The sequence below is a fragment of the Gavialis gangeticus genome, unplaced genomic scaffold (genome assembly GCF_001723915.1).
Source record: "Gavialis gangeticus isolate Ggan-Ray unplaced genomic scaffold, GavGan_comp1, whole genome shotgun sequence".
NCBI lineage: Eukaryota > Metazoa > Chordata > Crocodylia > Gavialidae > Gavialis > Gavialis gangeticus.
In genome coordinates, this window is record NW_017728997.1 from 14,625,607 (window position 1) to 14,638,303 (window position 12,697).

A 12,697-nucleotide genomic window follows, 5' to 3' on the forward strand; every position below is an offset into this window, starting at 1 on the left:
CCCTTTTTTTTTTTTTTTTAAGTGTCAGTTAAGAAGGAGAAAGTAGTTTATAGGAAGCTTTTAGAGGTGGGAAGAAATATTCCTTCCAGGTCTTTCTGCCCACTGTGTGGCTGAGCAAGGGGTGGGGATTTTTTTGCTAAAGTCTATACTGATTTGTGTACCCATTCCATTTTTAAGGACAGAAGACCCGACCCAGCTGGAATACTCTAGCTGATTTCACTGGGAGGTGGAGCGAGCCTCAGCACAGATCCACATATTGTGCAGTCTTGATGGCCACTTGCTGGAGCAGCCCTATATGATACCCAGAGGATTTATTAACATGTATTTATTTGTAGATAAGATAACCTCGGGTCTTCAAGTACTCGTTCCGTGCGTTTCCACCTCCAGATTCAATCTCGCAGCTTTCAGCAAATGAAGCAATTCCTCTGGGGTTTTATGTAGGATGAAAAGTGCTCTTAAATAATATACCATTCCTTTAAGTACTCCTGGAAAGCTGGTGACCTCACTTTACCTGACCTATACTTGCAGTGCTTGCTCTGCTGTCTTTGCTCTAAGTTCTCCTGGTGTCTCTATGCAGCCTTTTGTTATGTATGGGATCTTGATCACCATTCTCTCCCATCTCCAGACCAAAAACCTTTTGCAGCCTTGAGGTTAAGTGCAGTTTTTACTTCAGCATGTTCATGTTCCAGTATTACTTACTTAACCCCAAATGTTGCGTTCAGCATGTGATGATGTGGTAGCAAACAGAAAGTGCCTGACTTGGTATATACTTTTGCAAGAAGCAGTCTTTTTGCTTGTTCTTTTGCCTCAACGAACGTTTGAGATTAGCCATGCAGCAAAACGTTTCATTTGTTACTTGTGTCATGTCTTTAGTGAAATGATTCTCATCCAGGGTGCATGGCATCCTGGGATGGCTTAAGATCCTTTCAAAGGTGCTGCAGGGTACCACACAATGTTCGAGCTGTGGTCATGATTTACAAGTTAAACCCAGAGATTTCAGATAGGTATTCATAATATTAAAAATATTCTGACCTGTTGTGGTCTTTCTGAGTTTTTTTCCAACACAAGAATTGCTCTGTTATTTTTCTGAGTTCTTTGTGACCAAAGAATTGCTGTATTATTTTTATGTAGTCAAAAAAAAAAAAGTGAAAACTAAGAGCTGGCATTTTCTGAGCAGTGCCATGAGTCTATACAGGGGTGCCTTGCATCTAAAAAGATTGAGAGCCACTGGTGCATAGACACAAATCCCTCTTCGAAAATATATGCAGAGCCCATTTAGAAGAAAAAAATTACCACACTGGAAAGACTGCTGTTATTTCTGGAGCATTTGTGTGTGTTGTAGCTGTTGAACTATCATGACTGTTTAAATTGTGCATGTGAAGCGTATGTAAAAACAGCATACAGAGATAATCACCTTGCTAATTCATGTTTATCTAATTTGGGCACACAAAAAATGGCAGTCTTCCCTCACTACTGAGATGGATGTACTAACAGAACATTATAGTGAGGTTTCATTATGAAATCTTTATCCATTTATTTATATATATACACACACACACACACTTCTATTAAATATAAAAATATACTCATAAAATTATTCATTTGGTCAAGCTGATGAACAAAGCCCATTTTGTAACCTAGCATCCATGCTTTATCATCAGTAGTTAGGAAACCAGTAGTAGTCATGGTTAAGTTATTGTCTTGGGGTGTCCCCGTCACATTTGTCAATCAGGACTTGTAGTAGAGATGGTATCTTTTATTAGACCAACAAGATTTTTGCAAAAAAAAAAAAAAAAGTCTTTAATTGCCAGCTTTCCAGCACAAACTTTGCAAAAATCTTGTTGGTCTAATAAAAGATACCATCTCTACTGCGCGTCCTGATTGCCAAATATGATGGGGACACCCCAAGACAATAACTTAACTGATTGCCTTTTCCTCTAGACCAGTATGACTACAACTTGGATACCCGTCACATTTGAGAATTTGGGAGATTATGCTTCAGATACACGATAACCTAACAAAGAGTTTTGTGGCATATTTAACACTGTTACATGAGCAGGATACCTTCTTGGTTTTGGGGAAGTGCAGCTATTTTGGTACACTTATCCTCGTATAGTCACAAGAAACCAACCCATTTCTTTAAATCCTTCCTGCAGTCCACAGCGAGCCCTCTGTGTCACAACGTCAGGAAACCAAACTCTATGCAACTCATGCAATGATGCCTGCAACGCGTGGGGCATGCATTTCTGTACTGATACAAAAAGGTTGAGCATCCACTCGTACCCAGTTGCGCCACGATCGCCTCAAAGCCGTTGAGGAGGGGACACATTTTTTCCCCACCGTTCCCTGGCTGTCATCTGAGCCCCAACTAAAGCTGGTGCCAGTGGTTGCTACTGTTATTCATCTGCTGAAATCTGCATCACCTTAGAGACCGGCCAAGGAAACACAAGGATGATGTGTGTCCTTACCATGTTTTGGTCCGAGGATGATGTCTGCGATGCTTCGTGGTTTTGGCAGGTGGTAATATTTATTATAAATCTGTTCAAGTATACTGAATGCTTATAGGTCACACATAGCAAGGCAAAGGGCAAGTCGAGCATTAAGGATGAAGGGAGGGTGGTTGAGTGGTTAAAGCCTCTGTCCTGGCAACGTGGCTGTGGCTCCTATTGAACTCGCATGTGGCTTTGGACAAATCCTCCAAGGTGGGGGCTTGACCCATAGTGGTTTTCTTTTACCACTCCCCATCTGTAAATGAGGATACAGATGCTGCCAGAGGTGAAATATGTTAGAGACCGTGAAGCCTTCGGATACTACAGCAGCGGAGATCACGTGAGCACCTCCGACAGATGAGAAGGGACAAAAATAATTTGTTGCCTTGAGGGTTGGAGAATGCCGAGCGCTCACTGCGTGGTTCGGCTGAATCATTTCTCGAGGGTGGATTCAAAAAGTCAGTACTTCTTTGAGAGGAAAGAAGGGGGTGATGCAATCGGACACATCATACCAGAAAGAACGACGGCACCCTTTGGTGAGGGACCAGGGACTGGCTGCGGAGAGCTGGTAGCAATTGCTAAAGTAAGGCAGAGAGGGGGATTGTCACGAGCTCTTGACCAAACTCTTCTGTTAGACCTGGTTAGGTTTTTACTACTGATTCAAATAGGTTCAGACTTAGGTCAGTGATGTGAACTCTTGAAAATCCCACTTAGCATCTCTTTATGACAGAAGAAAACTATTCAAGGGCATAGCGTTGAACTGTGGCAGTCTGATACATGATTGTGTAACGATGGTGCCATCAGATTCGGCCGCGGCGTTTGCATTGGTGGTCTCGCATCAGCTTTCAGTCCACCCGTTGCCTGTGCTGCTAAGGAGAATGAGCTGCAGTTTGCTCCAGCGTGCGCCACATGAACAGGGCCGTGAACTGATTTCTAAAGACAGGTAATATCCTCCCTCTGCTGCCCCGCTAAATTAATCGCTTGCATCTTAAATGCATCTGTGAAGCATCTCGTCATGGTTAGCGTGGCACTTGAGTATGCACAAGCAAGAAAGAGTAGAGTTTCACTTTGAAATTCAACAAGGAGTTTGAAGGGTGGGGCATGGAAATCAGTGTATAAGCTGAGCAAATTCGATCTGTAACGGGCATGAACGCCTTGATGTCATTTTTACAGAGTCAGTTATCAGAGTTCAGCTGTACAACGCAGATGCACAAATGAGAGATGCTAATTTGAATGAATGTAAGAGCGCATCCAGAATGCCACCCCTTCCAGCGGTTCGTGAAGAAAAGTACCAGTAGGGTTCGTTTGGAGGGGCACCTATGAACTGAGAAGTGCTGGGCCCCAAATTTGTGATGGATGGATTGCTTTTTATTATGCGTCCGCGTGCTCTGTGGAGAAGAGCGTATTTCTAATTATATGCCATAGATGATCAGTTCTTATTCAAGCCTTGCCAGTAATCGAGTTGCCTTTTCTGGAGAGAGAACAGGTTGTCTCTGTCTGTTCACTTCTCTTCTTGCCATCAGCAGGTCTGTGGAGCTAGCCCTGCCTTCCCTTTATCATCGTGATGTAGATGACAGATGCAGGAAAGGCAAAGCAGACTTTCCAAATTATCTGGTGACATGAGAGAAGATGGTGACCTTTAAACAACATGTGTTTTCTTTTTTTTCCCTGATTTTCCAAAGGGCTGGGGGGCGGAAATCTCTTTCTGCAGTTGCTTTAGAAAAAAAAAATCCCTTCTGGGATGCCCCCAGAACATAGACTAGGACAGTGTCACTGCTGCCAGGAAGATGTCTGGTAAAATCCCAGTCGCAAAACTAAGCTTTGAATCTTTGTAATATGATGCTACTGCTCATGCCTTGTACATAAAAAGGTTTTTGATATTGCCTCTTCAACCTGGGGCATTTAGCCCCATAGATGAGTATGGAGAAAATATTTTATAGCAACTGTGCTCTTAAGGAGAATAGAAAAGTCCATAGTTAGATGCCTGATGGCAGCGGGAATAAATATATTTTCAAGCAGATCACTTATGGGGTATATCAGTGGTTCACCTTTAGTCTATCTGATAGACCTGAACAGCAACCAACACAACCCAAGTGGGTGAGACAATTATGAAAATAATAGCTCAGTGCATAGGAGGTGCGACGTGCCAGTGCTCGGCCCCTCTGAAAATCCACTTCAGAATGACTTGCTGAAGACTGATTAGATGCAGTAATTGTGTTACAATGCTAGAGAATTGTTTTCTTCTAACGAGAACATAATTGAAGTGAATAACTATGGGCTCTTTGAAGTCTTATTCTTAGATTACAATAAGCAAGATTTTGATTAATTTAGCAGCAGGGCATCGGTGGCTATTAACAACTTAACATGAGGCCCTGGTTGAATGATAAGGAGATAAAGCAGCCTCTGGATCTCATATGAACAATCATTTAGGCTTACATTGAATAATTGTCAACATGGTTGTTGGGCGATATAATGGCAGCACCGATTTGTCTTGAAAACAGACGGCTAGGTTACCGGATTTGGAAGACTCACTGGCAACTCCTCATCGTGGTATTCTTGCTGAGGCTATGAGCATGGTGCCGCGGTTGGGTTGCAGCTCACGTAAGCATTCCCTGAGCAAGCTTCAAGCTAGCTAGCTCGTTTTTTGGGGGGGGGGCGAACCATTAGCACCAGAGGGCTTTGCACAGGCTCAGTGCCTGGGTATTTCTCCAATTTCTCAGCAAGTTTGGGGCCCTTGCTCTGCTCTAATAGCGCCCGAGCTAGCTAGTGTACAGCTGGCGTCTATGCATGATTTTGACTGCTGTAGGTACGCTGTCCGAGTTGGTTGCCGATCTTTTGAGACGCTTCACTTTCCTGTGCCAGAAGGGATGGGGTCACCTAAAGGGCTGTTGGTTTGTCTGCCTTATGCTCTTGCAAAGAAGAACAAGCAGTTCGACTGTGTGTTTAAAGTCACCAAGTACCTTTATACAATATAGCATACTTTAGCCAAATATAGTAAAAGTTTACGGAGCATGTAACAAGCACAAAAAGTCAATAACCTCTTCATCCATGCCTTCACGTCCCAACATTAGCAGGTCTGAGCCAATTGCACGGGAGGGCTTGGGTCAAATTAATTAGCTAAATGAGTGCCTAATGGCAAGAAGCTTCAAGCAGGTTAGTATATTTAAATATGAATAGCTCCTGTTTTAAAGTTGAACGCCTTATCGTGGGCGGGGTGCATCCTGCCATCAGCCGTGGTGGGATCTGCCAGTAGCGCAGAAGAAGTGCACAGGGATCTTCCGAAACCCCTCGCTCAGCCAAGACCATCCAACTCTACAGACAATGAAAGGCAAGCTGAAGAAAAATCTGACGCTGGGCACATAATTAATAACAAGAGCCTTAATGACTCTTTCAAGTTCATCAGCAGAGCGTTACAATGGCAGGTCTCTAGCCGGCACGGTGTCGGGATGGCCTTCAGCACACATGCTCTGAATTAGTCATGCCTTCCTGGCTGGACCATGCAAGAGCCGAGGAAGGCTGATCAAGTTTAGCGGGCCTCTGTTACTGAGAAACGGAGGAAAGTTTGCTGTGCCTCTCCTCTTTTTTTTTCCCCCTGTCAAGAAGAAACCCTTCTGGCTTTGTTGTAAGTGTGGTTTGTAATCATTGTACACATCCCAGATGGTTCATGAAAACTCTTTGAAATGCCATCTGCCAGGCGTGTGTCCAGCCGACAGCCTGTCATTCTGCTACAAGAAAGGCAGAGGCGGAGTTCTGCTTTCCCCTGCCTTTCTGAATCTCATTCAGTAACACTTGCTCACATTGCTTGGCAGGAGAGCTGCATCTGAGAGCAATCTTGGGCCTAGATAGCAACCTGGATTTTTTTTTTTTAAAGTCTCTCCCCAGATAAGATATCCCAACATGTGTGGTTTTATTTCTCCCCCGTTCAGTATGGGAGAGCCAGGCGAGGTGACAAATGGCATCTCAATGATGCAGTGTTTTTGTCTTCCACGACGGCTCGGCGTGCCTAATGCTTTCCATGTGTGCTGGAGACCGCCGCGCTCGCAGCCAGCACATCTGTGATTTCTCCAGCTTGAACATTTTCAGGAAATTAAGAACACCGCGATGAAGCACACGCACCCATCGAAATGGACGGAGGAATTGTACCAAAGATAGAATTGTTCAGTAAAAAAAGACAAGCTGGGATAATAAAACTTTAGGTGCCTTTTCACTGTTGCAAAAAAAAAAAAAGAGAGAGAGAGAGTGAGTGGAGGAGAAAAGGTTAATGAATCCTGTCTGCAGGAGCAAAGAAAGTCAGTGGAGGGCATTATAATACTGGGGTCTGCAGATTATGTCTAAGAAGTCCACAGAAGATGACTATAATCAATCAAAAGTATGATAAATACCATTTCATCATATGAACGATATCATTTAATATCAAGTATCAGAATTATACCCACACTTGCAATGCAGAGAAGTCTGCACCTCCATTCAAAACATTTTAGGGGGCCCCGCAAACGAAAACGAGGTTGAAAACCACTGTTTTAGAAGATAGTGATGCGAGTCCTGATGTTGACACCCCTTATCTGTGACGGATCTGAGTTACGGGGCAGTCAGAGAGCCACCCACCGTATTCAGCATGAGGAACTTGATTACTTGGGTTGGCTTCTACTGGATATGGAAGGACAGATTTTTTAGACTCAGATCCATTGTGGCCCCCGTTCATCAGCCCCAATGGGCAAATGTGGTAGGGATGGCACCCTGTACATACCTAACCCCATGTCCAAGGGAAAGAGGAGGAACTGTGGTAGTACACAGGCTACTTTTAGGCAGCACATGGCTTTGAGGGCGTCACTGCTGCCAGAACATCTGGAATAGAAACTTGGCTTCAGTCGTGAATACAAAGAGTCCAAAGATGACTTTAAGCCTCATCCTCAAAGGTATTTGGGCACCTCCAGGCTCCAGACCTCTCTGATTTCAATGGCACCTGTGTGGCCCCGGCAGTCTTTGCTGCCCAAGTGTAGAGGGGCTGGACATGATGAACTGTAAAGTCCCTTCCAGCCCCTAACATCGATGAAACTATGAAACCTAGGGAGGAATTAAGCATCTAAATAATTTCTGAGAATTCAGGCCTTAAACACCCTCATCCTTGTCCTCACCTTCCCATGCCCTGACAGACCCAGGGTCTAGTCCAGGAACAGAGAATTTGCACCGTGTTAAAGGCAAACCATGAGTAGGGGAGAGGTGTGATGGTGACTAACATGAATGAAATCTCTCGTGACCATTTTTTTTTCTGGGTAAGGACCTTCAGATGGGCAATGAAAATGGGCATGCCCCAATGCAGATCATCAACAGGTAACACATAAGGAGCGTGGCTTTCTCCAGAGTGATTTCTGGAGCTCTCTGTCAAGGGGATAGAGTAAAACCCCATCTCTCTTTCTCCATCACATGCAAAAACTTCTGCCAGGTTGCCAGTAAAGTGGCTAAATTTATTCACTAGCAGCTTTCCCTAGAAGCTGGGATCTTCCCTGCAGTTTTTTGAGAGTCAAACCCCTGTAGAAGTGCAGTCATGTAATTCAGCCTAGTATAGAGGATAGAAGAGGTTGCACTTGCTGAGGTGCAGGTGCCTTCCAGAAGGAAACATCCTACTGACAAGTCATACCTGGTTAAATGGCACATGTAGTTTTCTATACCTTTAAAGCTGTCCCTGATTCAACTGCCTGGCCAGCTTGCGCACATGCCTTCAAGCATCCCACGCTGCCCTTCCTCCTGAAGCTGCATTTGTCGTGGTATCTGTGAAGCCGCCAGTCTGTCCCTTTTCACGTGTACTGAATTCCCTTGGCCTCCGGGGGCCACTTACAGGAAGTGAACACGATTGAACAGGAATCAATAGATATCAGTTAAACCGCACTCAATGATTTAAAAAAAAACAGAGGAACAGGCTACCTCAGCAAAGGGAAGGAGGGTCTTGAAAGGACTAACTTGAGTCACGCTCTGACGGGCAGTCAAATGGGATGCATGGGATTTAGGAGATGATAAAGCATCAGTGTGAGAGGCCTGCTCCCACTCCTCTTGTGATCATGCCAGAGAGCGGCGTCCCTGCTACTTTCAGCCTTTGAGGAGATGCCCAGCCTCTCGGCAACGATAACCAGACCCAAGCTATCTAGATTGAAGATTGAAGGTATGAATGCTTGCACTGCTCAGCAGCAAAAAGGGATCCAATGTGGTTCATGGAGAATCAATATGGATCAATTGTAGTGAAGAAGTGGGCTGTGCTAGTTGAAGTTAGTCCAGTTTTGGGCCCCAGCTACAGAAAGGATGTGGACAAATTGGAAAGAGTCCAGTGGAGGGCAATGCAAATGGTTCAGGGGTTGGAGGATGTGACTTGGGAGGAGAGCTGAGGGAAGTGGGCTTATTTAGTCTGCAGAAAAGAAGACCAAGGGGGGATTTGATAGCAGCCTTCAAATCCTTGAAGGGGTGTTGCAAAGAGGATGGAGCTGGGCTGTTCTCAGTGGAGGCAGATGGCAGGACAAGGAGCAATGGGCTTATGTTGCAGTAAGGGAAATTTAGTTCGATATTAGGAAAAATTTTCTCACTAGGAGGGTGGAAAAGCACTGGAACAGGTTACCCAGAGAGGTGGTGGACTCTCCATCCTTGGAGGTGTTTAAGACCCGGGTAGACAAAGCCTTGGCTGGGATGATGTAGTTGGGGCTGGTCCTGCTTGGACAAGGGGGTTGGACTAGATGTGACCTCCTGAGGTCCCTTCAACCCTCATTGTCTATGATGTTATAATAAGTTTTCAATGTGCTTTTAAGGTTAGCCCCTCAAAGAAAGCATTGCAATCATTGAATCTAATCTGAAGGTCATAGCCACATGAATGAGTGGGGAGGGTGTGACCACTGGCACATTTAAGTGTAGTGTAAGTGAGAGTGGGCGTATCTACACGTTCATTAATGCAGTTTTGCTACAGTGCATTAAATTTAGTATCTCTAATGTGAGGTACTAAATAAGTGTGCATTAGGCTGTCATAATGCGCAGCAGGAAAAGCACATGCTTTTTTAAGTGGCACCCACTGTGCAAATAGCCTGTTTTTACTGTGCATTCACATATTAGCACGATTTTTGACATGACGCCTTAATGCGCAGTAAAATAGGCTAATGCACATTAAAGTGCACGTGTAGACGTGCCCAGTAGCAACCAGCACCATGGTCCAAGGCAGCAGGAATCCCAGAGCACTGTGGGGCTCAAGGGGAGAGGGGTAGCAGGAGCCATGCAACGAAGAAGAGGGGTGTTTACCTTGAGAAGCTTCACCGTCTTGTGTTTTCAAACGCTTGAGTATTTAAATTGGTAATCTTACTCTGTTGCAGGTTTAAAAAACAACACCAACCAAGCCCTGGTTTTTAGAAAGTGTTTGGGATTCAGAGATGACTCTGTTTAAAATGAGGCGTGTTTCTTGAATGGGATGAATGAAAGTTCAGGCAAATTCATCTTACCAGTTGTTTATATATTATATCCACATTATAGTGTGTGGTCTGTGCATATGTATGTGCATTAGTTTGCATTTCATAACCTTTTCCAGTACTCAGTGAAAAATATTAGCAATAATAAAGATAAAATAAGAGCTACAGGCAAGGGAGAAAGGGGATATTCAGCTGAAATGTGAAAGGAGCTGATGAGTTGCAGAGATACATGGAAACTGCTCCAGATAATGGGAGCTGGGAAAAAAAGGCTCCTCATCTAGGGATATATTTTGTGTAGCATTCAGATGTGGGCTGGGGTTTTTTTTTTCCTATCACTTCACATGAGAGGAAGTAAAATAAGATCCTACGCTGGCAACAGTCAGATAATTGTTGATGCCTTCCCGAGCACCAAATGCCGGCAGATGTCTCTTTGCTTGTGATAGAAGAGATTTCTTCAAACAGGCTCATCTGGTGTAGCCCAGACAGAGGAAGGTAAAACAGTGGGGTAATACCAAGTTTTTTGGACATACGGCGCTGTACCTTCCCTTTTGTATTTCCATTGGGCTGCAGGTCTAGAGTCTGAATGGACCCCTTGGGTTTCTTTCTGCCTAGCAGCTATGGCAGAATTAATGTCCTGATGCCTTCATTGCCCTAAAAGAGATCTCGGGCTCCTGCTTCATTCCTGATGGTACAACTGCAGCACTAACTTTTGGTTTTCTCCCTTTAGGCACAACCCGCCCTCCAAGAGAAGGAGAAGTGCCTGGTGTGGACTATAACTTCCTGACTGTGCAGGAGTTTCTGGAGCTTGAGCAGAGCGGGACCCTTCTTGAAGTAGGAACATATGAAGGTATGGCCCAATGGGGACCTGGTTCCAAAACCCACGCTGAACGAGGTGTTTAATTAGTACCTGCAAGCTGCCTGATCTTTGCTAGGATTTTACCTGGAGTTAGCTACCGTAAGTTAAGAACAGACCTTTTATCCTTATGAAGAGACACCTTCATAAGGTGATGCAGGTTCCCAAACTTTTTTGGGTTCTTCCCCCACCCGTCTCCATTCGTGCGCAGCTTTCGTTAACTCTCCTTTTCAAGTTCTTCACCAGAAACACGTTGGCCTTTGCTTCTGAAGGCGGTTTCCTGTTCAGACAAATGAGTATGTGATGCTGGGCAGGTTTCATGGTCTTGGGCTGACTTGAACTCCCTCATTGTAGGTGGAGAATTAAGTGCAAATAATCACTGGCGCTTTCCAGCAGGAAGGAAACTCTATGAAATGCTGGGTTGGGTTCTCCTATGTGTTGTAGCCTCTTTACATGCCCCTGGCAATGCTAAGGAGATCTTGCAAGAGGCCTAGGTAACATTTCCCTTCTCCCAGGGCTCACCTCTGCTGGTACAGATGCACAAAAAGGCCTTTGGGGGACTGAGGATCCGGCCCGTTGTTTCTAGAGCCACGCTCTTCCTTTGCTTACAACACTGAGAGAGGCGATGCACAGGCAGAGATGCTAAAATAAAGGCAGCCAAAATAAATAAATCCAACCCTTGTCAAAATATGTTCCTATCTTGAAAGGCAATCGGGACTCGAAGTCGAGATGATATCTTTTATTAGAGCAGCAAGATTTTTGCGAAAACAAAAAAATTCTTTAGTTGCAAATTAACAATTAAAAAATTTCTTTAGTTCTTTAAAGAATTTAACTTACATTCTTTAAGTTTCTATCTTGAGAGTGTCAAATGGATGCTGTCGTTTCGTTAAGTGAAGAAGAGTATGAAGAAATGTTTATTTTTCAGCCTTTAAAAGAGTAATAGGAAGCATATAAAAAAATCCAAGCTACACTTAAACGGCTGATATCAACTGATTTAGAGGTCTGTGCATGTGAACTAAGTTGGGATTGCCGGTAAAATAAATCCCATACATTTATTTTTCTTTTTACCAAGCCAATTTTTCTAAGCTCCTTTGCGAGGGTCACCTCAGAGCATCGAGTTCTCAAGCATGGGGAGTTACATCGTTCAGCCTGTATCGGTTTAGCCGTGTATGACAATACAAAATTTATGGGGGGGTTTCACTTCTCCAGTGCTGTGAGTTGATCAGCTCAACCAGCACCACAGCTAAAACGCCGGCAGAAGAACTACTGGAAAATGAGCTTTTTTTCTCCTTTCCCTGTTTCTAATTATAACACTAAATTAGTTTTCTTTGTCATGGCACTGAAAATAGATCAGCTCAACTGCCTCCCCATTACATCCCAAACCTATTTGTTCTGTTGACCTTTCCACTTGGAAAGGCAAAATGAGAAGCTATCTCTAAGATGGCTCTTGGGACATGCCAGGAATATGTTTTTTGGAGATTGGTGCACCCAGCTGGGGCATGTTAAACATGGCCCTTTCGCAGATCATACGTTTATATGTGCAATGGATTAAGTAACACAGATTTCATAGGGGTTTTTTTTTTTCAAGTTTCAGAGAATCTTCCTGTTCATTTAGTCCTTTTCTTGCTACACTAAGTGATACCAAATTTTGAGGCATGCCAAACTGTGGGGCCTGCTTTTCAGAAATGTTGAGCAGCTTCATCTCCTAGGGGCATCCGCTGGATTTGGCGCTGGTCAGCACTTCTGGCCGTTCAACGATGGAGCTATCTAAAAGGAAATCGATGACAATAAAGACATTCGTGATGATAATGTGGATGTATACATATGCATCAAGGCATATTAACATTTGATTGTAATGTGCAAAAAGGCCTGTTCATTTATCACTTGCTCCACCAGGGAGATTTCTTTAATGGGTTTAC

The 12,697-nt window shown here is 44.1% G+C and overlaps 1 protein-coding gene across 7 annotated transcripts in view; it reads left to right on the forward strand.

The window, feature by feature from the left end:
- Positions 1 to 12,697, forward strand: part of MAGI1 (membrane associated guanylate kinase, WW and PDZ domain containing 1) — a 226,192-nt gene that overhangs the window by 102,489 nt on the left and 111,006 nt on the right. For 5 of the 7 annotated variants that reach the window (XM_019504803.1, XM_019504805.1, XM_019504804.1 and 2 more), the window contains exon 2: positions 10,653 to 10,772. The gene's annotated coding sequence lies outside the window, so the exon portion shown is untranslated. Of the gene's footprint in view, positions 1 to 10,652; positions 10,773 to 12,697 lie in introns of those variants that run through there. The other 2 variants (XM_019504802.1, XM_019504801.1) reach the window with 1 other exon arrangement.